Source organism: Miscanthus floridulus, chromosome 1 (assembly GCF_019320115.1).
Source record: "Miscanthus floridulus cultivar M001 chromosome 1, ASM1932011v1, whole genome shotgun sequence".
Taxonomy (NCBI): domain Eukaryota; kingdom Viridiplantae; phylum Streptophyta; class Magnoliopsida; order Poales; family Poaceae; genus Miscanthus; species Miscanthus floridulus.
The window spans coordinates 8,453,597-8,467,524 of NC_089580.1; the positions used below are offsets into that span (position 1 = coordinate 8,453,597).

The 13,928-nt window shown below is 45.1% G+C and overlaps 1 pseudogene; it reads left to right on the plus strand.

Annotated features, from left to right (window-relative positions):
• Positions 1-1,927: 1,927 nt before the first annotated feature.
• LOC136451787 (E3 ubiquitin-protein ligase SINA-like 2) lies at positions 1,928-11,926 on the plus strand (annotated as a pseudogene).
• Positions 11,927-13,928: the final 2,002 nt, after the last annotated feature.

Below are 13,928 nucleotides of genomic sequence, written 5' to 3' on the forward strand. Positions count from 1 at the left end.
TTCGGTCAATTTACGACTTATATTAATCCATAAAAACGACTTAAACAATAGTAACAGTACCACTAACCATACTGTAACACCACCATTACTGCAGATAGTATTTAACAGTGCAGCGACCAAGTACGCTAACAGAATAGCATATGAACAATAGCGCACAGTGGGATTAGATTTATACCCTAGGGTGGGACTGCCGGTACCCGCGGACAGTGAGCCACCATCTTCTCCGTTGGTGGTGTTGGTGCGGCCACCAGTCCTCCTCGTGTCCACCATGTTGCAGAGGAGGTTGCACCGGGAGACTCCTGCAGGTGCGGTGTGGGAGCAGTGGCACGGGAAGCTCCTGCAGGTGCGGTGTTGGAGCAGTAGCACGGGGCTCTCCCGTCAGGAAGCAGAAGCCCTCGAACAGGAACCTGCAGAAGCGGAGACGGGGCAGCAGTCGCGCCGGGAAGCTGGCGCTCCCCAAAAACTTGATTCCCCGCCTACCCGTGCAGGTACGCTTGACGGGGGAAGTTCCGGAGGCCTGCTACCGAAGCTCGGTGTGCGCGTAGGGAGCAGGTACGTTTGACGGGGGAAGTTCCGGAGGCCTGCTACCGAAGCTCGGTGTGCGCGTAGGGAACTCCGGTCGGAGATGCAGATGAACAGCTCAGCGCTCAGATGTTGCGGAGAGGAGGAAGAGGAAGAGTCGGGTCTGTCCCCTGCCGGACAGGGGCGCCCCCCCATATAGCCGCGCCGTTCCCCATCTGTCCGTTAGGCCCTGTCGGGGGGGGGGGGGGGCACGGCCGCGGCGCGGGCGGCCCGGCCCGGCTCGGCGGCGGCGGCGCGCGCGTGTGGCCTCCGGTTCTCCCTCTCAACTTCTATGTGAGAGTCCTAAGACTCACTATTTAAGTTGAGAACCTTTTTAGTGAATTTCCCATGTGGTACTTAATCACTTTTCCACTTAACAATAATTGTGGGTCTTTGAAGTTTATTTGATTAATTAGAATAAATAATGGGCCTGGCTCAAATTAATCTAACAGTTTCTTTACACGTTGGAAGCAGGGTCAACTTCGCCCCATCCGTTTGATAGGCTTTCGGCGGCTCACACTCTCGCTCGTCCGTGTATCACAGTTAAGAGGTGTTTTTCTTTCTCCTCTTAAAATAAGCTATAAAAGCCAATTAAGCCATTTTTTTAAAATCCATCGACTCGGACTCTTCAACATATTATAGTAAGGAGACGAAGCTGTTGGAAGTCGTGTAAAACAAGGTCTTCGTTTCCTCCCTGGAAAATGGTTATTCTCATGTTCTCCTCTTTTTTTTTGTTAACTTTTATGCCACATCGGTTCTTTTTTACTCCTTCTGTCTCCAAGAGAGTGTCACTTAGAGTTCGATATAGTTTAACTAAATTTATAAAAATATTAACAATATTTGTATCTCTAAATAAGTTTATTAGAAAAATATATTCAACTATTAATCTAATGATACTTATCATGCACCATAAATATTAATAATTTATTTTATATATTTGGTTAAGGTTAAAAATGTTAGACTTCTCGAAAAATACGGATGACACTCTTTGTAGTAACAGAGTGCAATGCATGAAGGTCCAACCTCCTCCTGCGTGTTAGTGTAGACGTGATACAGCAAAATATTGAGAAAGGGCCATTTTGATTAATATGAAGTAACATTTACAGAAATTGAAATTTTTTAAGCAAAGAACAAACTTACTACTACAAAACAAGCAAACAAACGATGTTAAATATTCCTACCCTGCGGCGGCGCAGGAACTAAGAATCTCGCCCTCTCGGGCGAGCCGATCCGGCTCTCTCTCAGGAGCGAGCCAAACCTCGCCAGCGCAATCTCCGAGGAGCTCGAGCGAGACAACCAAATGCGTTTTCTTGTGTCTCCTATAGTCCTATCCCAAAGGATCCAAACACGCCCAAAATCCTCGCGAGCCCGGGCGAGCCGAATCGTGTGGGCGAGGCGAGCGCGCGGGCGAGGGCGTCGAGCGAAAAAAAAAGCGCGCGAGCTAAGAAGAAAAGGCGGGACGCGTCTGCTCACTGCTCTCCACCTCCATTCCTCAACTCGCAGACACAGGTGCTCCCTCTCGGGTCTCTGCTCCCCCTGCGTTCTCCCCATGACCCCATCTGTTCTTCCCTTCTAATCCCATCTTTCTCTGTAAAATCACTGATCAGGTTGATTGGATTGGTCCACTCCGTCCTCCGCATCTAGGATTTGGGGGGCATCTCTGCACAATCTCGATTAGGGCCGGCTGCCCTAACTGAGAGGTAACTCGAGTTGCATTTCTCCTCTATTGTTTTTTGGCGATTTGATGCACAGATTCATTTTCCCATCTAGTAGATTTGGGGGTGGGAACTTATCTTTTTCTGGAAAAGCCTGCAAGTAGTAGCAGTTCATTCTGTACTAGAGGCTTAATTTTTGGACGAAATAGGAGACACCAATGGTATTCCTCCTTTGAGACTATTAGCTTTTAGGACGAATTGATGCTCTTCATGCTTTTTTATTTCCCATGCAAGAGCAACTAAAAAGAGCTGACTTTGTATTGTTCATTTGGATGGACAGCATATTGGGCAGTCATTTGTTACCTACACAATAAATGTAGTCCTGTTAGGTACTCTATTTTGGAGAAAAATAGGGACAGAATGGCTTACCTAAAGAAATTATATTGCGACCAAGATTCAGACACTATTAATCTTCTTAGAATGAGCAAAGATGTTGATAGGATTACGGATTCTACCGCGTAGATCACGGAGTCTGTAGGGGTGAGAGGGAGGTGGAGCAGGCTGGGAACCTCGCTGCTGGCGGCTGGACGCCGTGGTGGAGGATGGGCGGCGGCGGCTGTAGCCCTAACCCTCGTGCAGCTACAGTAACAGCGGTACTGTTCACACGTGAACAGTAGAGGCGGCTAGGGTTTCTCCCGGCTCCCTGAGGAAGCCGGAAACAATAATATGTTTCTGCTTAATTTCCCAAATAGAGTCTTACAAATATTTATATGTCTCTCTAATAGCGATAATTATAAAATAATCCTCTAGAAATACTATAATTGCGACAATTATATGGGCCATAGCCCTTTGATGGCCGGCTCCCCTCCTAGCCCCTAGCTGGACTGCGACGGCTGTAGGGGATGCCGGTCATAACAGATGTCTTCTTCAAGCTATGCACAAAGTTACGTTCTATGCATGCACTTCGTGACACTTGGCACTGCTCCATGTTTCTTCAAGCAGTTGGTCATAAGAAAAAGAACAGGGACATAAAGTTCAATTTTTCAAGATGTACTGAAACTGTCAGTAGATATTTCAATGAAGTTCTGTATGCTATTGGCCAACTTGGACCTGAGATGCTTAGACATAGATCAACAGATGTACCCTCCAAAATCCGAAACAACACAGGATTCTACCCATATTTGAGGTATGCTTCACCATTTCTAATAAAATACAAACACACACGATTGGTTAAGTAACAAATCCATTCATATAAGTGCTAACTTCTGATTTACACAAATTAGGATTGCATTGGTGCTAACGATGGAACCCATATTTTGGCCTTATATAAATATACGACAAGTTGCATACTTTGGCCTTATATAAATATATATGGCAAAGTATATATTTTTGTAGTATGAAACTACACTTGCGACACTGTGTAGGTATGGCAGATATCATATTTTGGCCATATGAAACTGTATATGGCAGATAATGTATGTGGTCTTATCAAACTATAAATGGTAGGTTTGTCGGTAAAGATTGCAATGGAGTTGCTACTTTCGTTTGCTGTGAAACGTTCTTGTACTGTTGACTCTTGAACAATTAACTTTGCAAATATTCAGTGCTACAGCTGAAGTCTTCTTGTATATTTGATGGATGATGGTAACATCACCTAAAGGGTACAATGCTGAGTGGCATGTATCGTGGCAAGGGTTCCAAGCAAGCGGGACAGTAACCTTGCTAGCAAAGGCAAGTCTGTAGCCACATTACCGAACAGCTTGCCAAATATTCTTGCTCATCCTGACAAAACTACCAAACTACCTTCTTGCCACAGCTAACCTTGCCTAGCAAAACTGCTTTAAAATGATGGGTTGATGACTGTTGACTAAGCTAGTGAGATTTGTGCTGATTGGAAGTCTTGATTAGTAAGGAATAATGTATTCAAAATGTATATATTAGGCAATCCCATTTCTGTTATTCTATTTATAGATTACAAAGTTGTGTTGGGCCTTGTTTAGATTGGGGTTAGGAATCAGTATTTGGCATTGTAGCACTTTCGTTTGTATTTGACAATTGTTGTCCAATCATGGCCTAACTAGGCTCAAAAGATTCGTCTCGTAATTTACAATCAAATTGTGTAATTAGTTATTTTTTTATCTACATTTAATACTCTATGCATGTGTCCAAAGATTTGATGTGATGGAGAGAGAGTGAAAAAACTTGCGATCTAAACAAGGCCTTGTTTGGAATTATAATATATCCTGTTCTGAATTCTGATTCCTGGTCCTTCCATCCAATGCAAGTGATCAGATCAATCAGGAATGGATATGCTAATTAGAATGGCCCATCTATGAATCTACCTAACAAATCATTGCTTTATTTTTCGAATATACACCAAAGCATTACTTGCCTTTTTGCCGGTATAAATTGGGATTAAGAGATGGAACTATATATTGTGCTCAGTACGCTTAACCCTTTGTCGCGCTAGTGTATTTTAGGTGATGGAGCTGAAAGGGGAAACAACTATGATGGAGGGAGTACGAATGACGATGGGTGCCTTGGACTGCCCCATCTGCCATAAGCCCCTCGGGCCTCAGATCTACCAGGTGTTAGATTGATCTCTAATCCCAAACTGGGCCCAACGACCCAGTTGGGCCTTTGATCCACGCTCTGATCGGGGGCGCCTAGCCAACTATGGCTGGAGGCCCCCTGTCACACTGCGCAATAAATAGAGGTGGGGGCCGGCGGCTCTAAGCACGAGGTTCGCCTGAGCTACAGTTTCCCATCGAAATCCCTAATCCGATCTAGAGGGGCACAACCAGTGACGGGAAGCCACTAGCCGTGCCACCACTGCCTCTGCATCTACATCGAGGGGCTGCTATGTCGTCGGGCTGCCCTGCAACCGCTACTACACCGTCGCCCTTCGACTCGACACCGCCATCGGGTTATCGCCAAGCACTGCGATGGCGAGCCAATCTTCATCTAAAGTGGCCGAAGGTTTGCACCCTTCACATCTCTTTCTCTCGTTCTATCTACTGCTACTGTACTAGTAGATGTTCTAGGATTTACGGTTTTATTCAAAAGCAAGTAGACATGCTAGTTCTATGTCTAGAGATCTTGCTTTAGAGCCTAACAATGGTATCAGAGCCTAACTAGGTGTAGATCTAGCCTATCAGAACCCTATGTCTAGATGTAGATCATGTCAGAGGTAAAAAACAGAGTAGATTCGTTCAGATCTGAGAAAAGAAGAGGGTCACCGAACCCTAACCCTAATCGGGTGAAGAACAGAGAAAAGAAAGGGTCTCGGATCTCAAAGCCGAAACCTAACCCACGAATCAGTCACAAGGAAGAACAACAGTGAACAAAACCCTAACCCTAACCCTAATCCTAATCCTCAATCGGCAAAGAACCGAGAAGAACACAGCAAGATCCAAAGACAGGAGAGGGAAAGGGGAAGAGGTTAAGGAGCTTATCTCGTCGATCTCGAATCAAAACCGAAAGAAAAATCGAATCGGGAAAAGAAACCCTAACCCTAGAAAGAGAGGGGACGGTAGAGAAGGGGCTTCCTACCTGGGGCTCGGTCGTCCCGTCTTCGCCGCCGACCATCTCCATGGCTGGCGCGCGAGAAGAACCAAAGGCGTTGATCGAGTAGGTCACGCCACGTGGTGGCTCCGCCTCGGGCTCAGGTGTCAAGGGCACCGCAGCGTAGCCCTTCGACGGCGGTGCGCTCACCCTCGGGTGGACGCACGCACCGGCGAAGGGGCGCGCGGCGCCGTCGCCACTTCCTTCGGCCACCATGGTCGTTTGCTCTTTGCGCTCGCTCTCTGCGCTCGCTCTCTGCGCTGTGGGGCTGTGTGAGGAAGGAGAGCGGCGAAGAGAGAGAGAGAGCAGCAAAGAATGGGTTTGGGTTTTCCCCAGGGACGCGCGGCGTCGGCTTTTATTTTGAGTGAAACGCGCGCGTGGCCGTCGGATTAAGATGGACGGTGCAAATAGTTTGGGCCAACGATCGGCCCAGGCGGCCGCGCGGCTTTAGCGGCCCAGGCCTAGGTTGCGGCCTGGGAGGCACAGCGCGCGCGCAAGCAGAGTTGGCCAGGCCGTTTTTTCGGCTGGGCTGAAGAATAGTGTTGATTTTGAATCAATTTTTTGTTTTTCTTTTTCCAGTAAATATTTATTTTCTGGAAAATGGATAAATGGCTTAAAGTAAATAGAAAAGAGAAATTTTCTGTGGGTAAAATTCATTAAATTGAATTATTTTTTCACTGCAATGTTAAAGTTAATGATCTTCTAATTAAATTCGAACTAACGGAAGAATTTAATTTGAAGAGCAGTCAATTCTAATCAGTAAATTTTATAATATTGTTATTTTTCTGACCAACGTTGATAATAGCAATATTATAAGGTTTAATAATAAGTTTTTCATCCATTAATTCTATTTCTGCCCAACGGTGATGTAGAATTAATGTATAAGAACAATTGTATGTTTTAATTTTGACCAACGCTGGAATCAAGACATGCAATTGTTGTTATAATTTATGTTCTCACTCTATATGAATTGTGTTTTCAGGTGGATACAACTTGATGGGTTGTATCAAAGAGATCCCTAATCTCAAAGTTGACAACTACACGAAGTGGAAGAAAAAGATTGACCTAGCCTTCATCTTGACTGAGATAGACTAGGTAGTTACCTCACCGTGTTCCATTGAGCCTGTGGCACCGGTGAGGGAGATAAACAAGGCTGATGCCGCTTGGGCAACCAGAGAGAGGGATTTTGTATTCCAAAGAATGTCCTATGACCTTGAGTATAGGAAATGGGTCACTACCAATAAAAAGTGTTTGGCTGTGATAAAGAACACGATTGAGCCTGTAATTGTGTGCTCAATCCTAGAGTGTGACACCGTCACTGAGTATCTCAAAAGAATAAAGAGTCAGTTCACTGGCTCTTCAAAGACATATGCAACCCAACTGATAAAACAGCTGGTGACAGAGAGATACTCAGGCAATGGTGGCATAAGAGAGCACATACTAAGGATGAGCCATTTGGCATCCAAGCTAAAACCAATGGATCTGGCTTTCAAGGATAAGTTCCTTATCCATCTGGTTTTTGTTTCCTTGCTAAAAGAGTTTGACACTTTTGTTGTCAACTATAACATACAGCCCGAAAAATAGGACATGGACAGGCTCATGGCTATGTGTGTGCAAGAGGAGAGAATGAAAGCTGCCAATGGTGGCACTATCAATTATCTAAAAGATTACAAGAAAAAGAATAATAATGCTAACTCCTCAAAGTAAAGGAAAAGGGTCCCTTGCTACATCAGCCTCAGCAGAATAAGTTCACAGTAGAGAAAGACTAGTGTCTATTGCAAGAAGACGGGACATTATAAGAAAGATTGTCCCGATTACTTAAAGATAATCATGGCAAAGAAAGGTGAGAACATTATTACGTTCATAAATAAATCCCTATATGTACAATATTCGAAATCTACTTGGTGGATTGACTTAGGTGCAACTGTTCATGTTGTTAATTCTTTACAGGGATTTCGTTTGACGAGGTCTACGCAAAGAAGAGAAAGACACATTAAAGTTGTAAATGGAGTCTGAGCAGATGTTGAAGCCGTTGGCGATATTTCTCTAGAGCTTGCTGATGGTTTCACACTTTTACGTAGAGATGTATTTTATGTTCCCTCCCTACAGAGAAACTTGATTAGTGTTTCATGCTTGGACAATGATGGATATGATTGCCATTTTAAAAATGGCAAATGTAAGATAACATTTAATAATGCATGTGTTGGTCTTGCTATCTTATAAAATGAGCTTTATTTGTTATTACTACGTGATGATGTGAATGATGTATGCGATGATGAGAACGTTGCGTGTGACAATAAGAATGTATTCTCGTCTGCGAATGTAAACAGAAAATGAAAGAGAGCTCACGATGCGTTGTCGAAATTATGTCACTATCGTTAAGGTCATATTTCGAGGGGAAGAATAGAAAGACTAGTTAAGAATAATGTTCTTCCTCCATTAGACTTTTTAGATTTAGAACAATGCAGAGAATGCATAAATGGAAAGTATATAAAGAAAATTAAAAAAGATGACAAACGAAGTGTAGAAATTTTACGGATTATTCACACAGACATCTGTGGTATGTTTCTTGTAAAGAGTGTGGATGGTTATGATTCGTTCATAACATTCATAGATGATTACACCCGTTATGGCTATATTTATCCAATCAAAGAAAGAACAAAAGCATTGGATAAATTTAAGATATTTAAGGCAAAAGTTGAAAACCAACACAATTTAAAGATTAAGATAGTCAGGTCCGACCGTAGGGGGATACTACGGTCGGCATACCCCATATGGCCATTACAGGAGAATGGTATAGTAGCCCAGTATTCTACACCGGATGAACCTCAGCATAATGGAGTAGCTAAAAAACACAATCATACACTGATGGATATGGTGCGTAGTATGATAAGTTACTCCAGCTTACCGTTGAGACTGTGGACGGAGGCGTTAAAAACTGTCATTCATACTCTTAATAGAGTACCAAGTAAGTTGGTGCCCAAAACACCATATGAGTTGTGGACATGAAGAGTATCCTCACTAAACCACTTACGTGTGTGGAGGAGTCTTGCTGAGGCTAAAGTATTTAACCCAAACATTGGGAAGCTAGATCCTAAAACAGTAAGTTGTCATTTCATTAGTTACCTAGAAAAGTAAAAAGGTTTTCGTTTCTATTATCTAGACAGACATACAAAGTTTGTGAAAACGAGACACGCTGTCTTCCTAGAGGATGAAATGATAAGGGAGAGCATGGTAGCTCGAGAAATTGACCTTGAAGAGAAACGGGTGTATGCGCCCACTCCGATGATTCATGAGCCATTTTTCTCACTATCTGCTGTCGCTGCACCGACAATGCAAGATACTGTGGTGCCAACACCTGTTGTTATTCCGCCTGTGGCAACAATGAATGACGATAAAGAACCTGATCTTCAGGATCCTGCAGAACATATTGCCACACATGAGGGGGAGCAACAACAGCCTCAAACAGAAGATGTGCCAAATATGGAGGCCCCTAGAAGGTCTCAGAGTTAGAAAATCAGCTATTCCTGCTGACTATAAAGTATACAATACTGAGGAATTTCAAATGTAGGATGATCCCACCTCATTTGAAGAAGCCATGAGAAGTGATCATTCATCAAAGTGGCTTGAGGCCATGGAAGATGAAATGAAATCTATGAATGCCAATAAAGTTTGGGACTTGGAAATAATTTCTAAAGGAGCCAAAACAGTAGGCTGTAAATGGGTCTACAAAATAAAACTTGACTCTCAAGGAAATATGGAGAGATATAAAGCGCGGCTTGTGGCAAAAGGCTTTACGCAAAGAGAAGGGATTGATTACAATGTGACATTTTCTCCAGTCTCATGTAAGTATTCCTTCAAAATCATAATGGCATTAGTGGCACATTACGATCTAGAATTACATCAGATGGATGTAAAGACGACATTTCTCAATGGGGACTTGGCGGAAAATGTTTACATGGCACAACCGAAAGGTTTTGTCATTGAAGGAAAAGAACGAATGTGATGCCGCCTAAAGGAATCCATTTATGGATTAAAACAAGCTTCAAGATAGTGGTATTTGAAGTTTGATTAGACAATAAAGAATTTTGAGTTTAAAGAAATTATAGAGGACAATTGTGTCTATGCAAAGTTTAAGAATGGGAAGTTTATCTTCCTTGTCCTGTATGTGGATGGTATCTTACTTGCTAGTAGTGATGTCAGTCTATACTGGAGACAAAGAAGTTTTTGTCCTCAAAATTTGATATGAAAGATCTTGGTGAAGCTTCGTTCGTTCTAGGGATCGAGATTCACCGAGATAAAAGTAAACGGGTATTATGACTGTCACAAAAGGCATACATAGTAAAGATCTTAAAGAAATTCAGTATGCACAAATATAGTCCCTTACCTGCTCCTATAGTCAAGGGTGACAGATATGTGGATTTTCAATGCTCTAGGAACCAGTATGAGATCGATCAAATGAAAACGATTCCATATGCTTCAGCTGTCGGAAGCTTGCAATATTCTCAAGTATGTACACGCCTGACTTGGCATTTGTTACCAGATTACTTGGCAGATTCTAGAGCAATCCTGGAACAAAACACTGGACAGAGTGGTGTGTTGTAGCTGTTAAATCTATCGATAATTGACCGTGACGATGAAACATGCTCTATGCGTTAATCTGTAATGGAATGAACAAAAGTAAATGATATAAAATTGAAAGATGGTAGATCAATGGGGAGATTGTTAGATTGATCTCTAATCCCAAACTGGGCCTAACGGCCCAGTTGGGCCTTTGATCCGCGCCCTGATCGGGGGCGCCCAACCCACTATACCTGGAGGGCCCTTGTCACACTGCGCAATAAATAGAGGTGGGACCGACGACTCTAAGCACGAGGTTCGCCTGAGCTATAGTTCCCCACCGAAATCCCTAATTCGATCTAGAGGGGCGCAGCCAGTGACGGGAAGCCACCAGTCGCGTCGCCACCGCCTCTGCATCTACACCGAGGGGCTGCTACGTCGCCGGGCTGCCCTACAACCGCTACTGCACCACCGCCCTTCGACTCGACACCGCCATTGGGTTATCGCCAAGCACTGCGATGGCGAGCCCTTCTTCATCCAAGGCGACCAAAGGTTTGCACCCTTCACCTCTCTTTTTCTCTCGTTCTATCTACTGCTACTGTACTAGTAGATGTTCTAGGACTCATGGTTTTATTCAAAAGCATGTAGACATGCTAGTTCTATGCCTAGATATCCTGCTTTAGAGCCTAACACCAGGTACACACATCATCATCATCAAAATTAAGTGTTGTTTCTGTCAGACACAAGATCTAAGGCTCAGTGTTTATTCCAATACGTACCGCAGTGTGCCATGGGGCACTTGCTCTACAAATCATGCTGCTGTATCAAGCGCAAGAAGTGCCCTTCCCCACTATGCCCCAGAACCGTCTTCACGCGCTGCTTTGGCATGGAGCGCATTGTCGAAGCCATTGAGGTTCCCTGTTGCTTCGCCAAGAACAGATGCACCGAGAAGATGCCCTACTTCAACAGGGGAAAGCATGAGAAGGCGTGCCAGCACGGGCCATGCTTCTGCCTAGAGCCCGGCCGACTGCGGCTTCACGGGGCCAGCAGCGGAGCTGCGGGACCATTTCACCGACCACCACAAGTGGTTGTCCACGGCTTTCGAGTACTACGCACAGTTCGACCTCCGCCTCTAGCCGGGCCCACACGTGCTCCATGCCAAGGACGGCAGCAGCATCTTCCTTGTGAATGTGGTGCCAGCGGCGGAACCCCTCGGGCACGCCATCTCCCTCGTCTTCGTCCAGCCGGTGGTCTCCACAGACGCCAACAAGTCCATGTTCGGTTTGTCTTTGATGTTCTCGTGCTTCATGGGCCACCACCAGGTCTTGAGGATGGAAGACGTGATGAGCTCGTCGCTGGCCGATGGTCTGCCAAAGGATGTCGTCTACTTCGTGCCCAGGGCATCTAGAGACGACCATGCCGTCGTCAATATCACCATAGATATGGAACTGGCATTCGATGATGAGGAGCTGGAGGACGATGACAACGAAGACGAGAACTATGAGGTGGCAGGGGTGGAGCTACGTGGACCACGGTGGGATGAAAAGAGATCAAGGGGGAGTTTGTTAGATTGGTCTCTAACCTAACTGGACCCAATGGCCTAGTTGGGCCTTTGATTTGCGCCCTGATCGGGGGCACCCAACCCACCATGGCTGGAGGGCTGAAAGTGTATTTGCCCCCTATGTGGGTTTTGGTGTATTAATGACATCCAAATTAGGGACTAATGTGATCTTAATGAGATATGTTGCAGCTATTAGTCCCATGAAAGATTCAAAGAGTTGATAAAGATGAAATGGTATCCCTCAATTCTTCAAGTTGCAAAGGCGGACGAACTCAAAACGATCTTCAAAGGTTTTAATTTTAAGTTTGAGTTTAGGATCCGCCGCACTATTAAGAGGGATGCAAATTTAATTGGTCTGAGGAAGATAGAGTGCTCAAGCATTTAAATAAAATCTAAAGAGTGACACTCTTGCACTTCACGAGCACATAGAATAAATTTCTGTGACTTTCGGTGTCGGAAGTCCCGACGTAAGTCGGAACTCCCGACAGTCGGAAGTCCCGACCTAAGTCCGGGGTCCCGGCACCTGTGCTTCTGACTGCTCGCTGTCTGTGCACGTCGGAAGTCCCGACGATCGTCGGGAGTTCCGACCGTCGGAAGTCCCGACGTTTGCCGGGAGTCCCGACACTGACCTGACCCAAGCCGGGAGTCCCGGCCTCAGCAGTGCTGGCTGTTTGTTTAACTGTGCACGTCGGAAGTCCCGACGATCGTCGGGAGTTCCGACCGTCGAAAGTCCCGACGTTTGCCGGGAGTTCCGACACTGACTTTCACCCGTGGACTTCTGACTCGTTGTGAACAGTGTTTTCTGTTGTAGTCGGAACTCCCAGGATCTGCGTCGGGACTTCCGACGTAGATCTGAACGGTTGGATTTTCACTTGGAGTATAAATACTCCTCTCTTCACTTCTAACCGTTACGGACTCATTTCACAGTTGACTCACTTCGTGCTGAACAGCTCCCAAGCAACTAAAGCACCCCTCTCCTTCCTCCCTTGCTCTAATCTTCGATTCCCTTGGGTTTTGAGTGAAAGGAGAGTGGATTAAGTGAGAGCATCACTTTGGAAAGCTTGAGCACTTGATTTCTTCGTCAAGCCGGTTGATTTTGCGTCTATTACTCTTGGGGCTTTGCCCCTAGCCGGCTAGGCGTTGCCCTAGAGCTTCCATCTTGTGGAAGAGCCTTGGGAAGTTTGTATCACCCTTCGATTTCTTAGTGGAAAGCTCAAGTGACCTTTGTGGTCGCTTTGAGAGAGGCAAGGAGGTGGAAAAGACTCCGACCTTAGTGGTCACCTCAACAACGAGGACGTAGGAGCTCCTTTGTGGGGTTGCCGAACCTCGGGATAAATCCTTGTGTCCCGCGTGCTTGTTGTTGTTGTGATTGCTTGAGATTACTTGTTTGTGTTTGTCTCCTTGTCTCCAAAATCTCCATTTTAGGGTTTGGACTCGATCTACGGTTTGGAGGCTTTACGGCGTCAAGGGAGTGACCCAACATCTTCACCAAACCACTAGGAAGTAAGGTTGTAAGTTTATTTATCCGCAAAGTTAAATTTGGCACTGCTTTTGTAGTTCACGTAGGAGTCGGAACTGCTGACGTTTGCGCCGGAACTTCTGACAACGTCGGGAGTTCCGACCCAAACGTCGGGACTTCCGACAGTGGCTGACAGATTTGAACTTAGCATTTGCAGTAAATTTTTAGATACGCCTATTCACCCCCCCCTCTAGGCATTGTTAGATCCTTTCAATTGGTATCAGAGCGAGGTCTTCTCTTTGCGTTTCACCACGTGAGAAGAAACAATGTCGGAGACCGACAAGATGCAAGCCGTTGCCGTCGAAATGGCCAAGAAAATAGCTGAAGAGTTGATGAGTACTCAAGTCAAGCTCTTTCAAGATGAAATGAAAAAGATGCAAGATGAGATGAGCAAGTTGAAGGAAGAATTGAGCAAGAAGGTTGATGATGCAATAAGTGGCAAGAATGATATTAGTGACAAGAATGAAGCAAACAAAGATGCCGCTAGTGATATTGGAGCCGGTGAGCA